This window comes from Echinops telfairi, unplaced genomic scaffold, assembly GCF_000313985.2.
Source record: "Echinops telfairi isolate 266 unplaced genomic scaffold, ASM31398v2 ScPeMD7_7424;HRSCAF=8462, whole genome shotgun sequence".
Classification (NCBI taxonomy): domain Eukaryota; kingdom Metazoa; phylum Chordata; class Mammalia; order Afrosoricida; family Tenrecidae; genus Echinops; species Echinops telfairi.
In genome coordinates, this window is record NW_022111324.1 from 49745508 (window position 1) to 49747027 (window position 1520).

A 1520-nucleotide genomic window follows, 5' to 3' on the forward strand; every position below is an offset into this window, starting at 1 on the left:
AGGACTTCCCCAGTGGAGTCCATGCTGACTCATAGAGACCCTATAGGACAGAGTAGAACTGCCCCACGGGAGCAGAAAGCCCTGTCTCTCAGGGGCTCCGGATCTAATGAACTGCTCCCAGCGTGTCACCACAGCACCCCAGGGCTCCTCCAGGGGATGGACAGCCTTTAGATGACATCGTGGCCTTGGCCTGCCCTCTCTCCTCTTTGGAGAGAGGACTGGAGAAGGCACAGGGCATTGGAAGAGAAATGTGGAGACATCAGCAATGAAGAGAGGTTAGGGGATCCAGGAAATGCTCCCTAAAGGTTAACTAGTCAAAGCTGCATGCTCACCTGCATCAGTGGTAGGGCAGAGGATGCTCAGGGGGGGCGGGGCCCAGAGGGTAGGGGGAGGAAATCCAGCCAGGCTGTGCAACATCTCTGCCTGTCAGGGGAAAAAGAGGCCAGGACACAAGGAGCCAAGTAAGTGGGTGTCTGTTGTGATGGATGGAAGTTGCCGAGTCGGCATGACCTTTCCCTCCTCCGTCTTGGCCCTCTGGGCAGACCCAGTGGCTCCAGAGCCCACTGTCGCCTGCTGATTGCTCTGTGATTAATGCACCTGTGTTTCAGGTCCACCACCTGTGTCTGCTCCAGGGCCCCCTTCTGCACATAGGGAAATTACTCGGAAATTGTCCCTAGGACGCTCTCAATAGGATGCTGAGTGTAGGCAATGTCCAGCGTGTCTGTGTGCTTCCCCTGCGGGATTCTAATCAAACACAACCAGGCCTATTACAGAACTTGGGAGAAATGTAGACCTTGGCCATGAACAGAGGCCAGAGCCAGCCCCGGCAGAACTGGTCCTGCAGCAGCCACGCCTTCCTCCGCACAGCCTCCTGGGGAGCTGAGGACAAGGAGCTCCACGAAGGGGCTCTCTCCTGGAGGTGCCGCTGGGGGCTTTGTTCCCGGAAGGAGGAGCAGCCTGACCCCCTTTACCTGGGACCCAGAGGACTTGAGCTAGAGGAGGACACTCACTCTTAATTCCCACCACTAGGAGCCTGGACCGCTGTCAGGGTGGACCCAGGCGACAGTGGGACTGTGCTCTGGGCTTTCCTGGGCTGCCGTGGGTACAAAGCAGACGGCAGGTCTTTCCTCCTGCCCAGGTGCTGGGGACCTGGGGGAGAATCAAGTGCTTACCTTGGGTTCCTTAAGGTGACCCTGCCCTCTACCGAGTGCACAAGACAGGGCCCCACTTGGACCCTCCAGGCTTTTCTTTCTTTTCTCCAGGTGAAAAGAAACACAACAGAACAGACGTCATCTCGACAGTTTCTGCACGTGCCACTCCGCCACCGTGGTGGCCCCTGAGCCCCGCCCCGCCCCCATGGGCACCCCTCAGAACCTCTGCTCTTCCACATCCTTTCTTATTCCACACAACTGAGATAGGGCAGTGTTTGTCCTTGTGCGACTGACTGCGTTCCCTCAGCCCCAGGCCTTCACACTCTGCCTGTCTGGGCCGAGCCCCTCCTGCTCAGGGAGTGTGCCGCA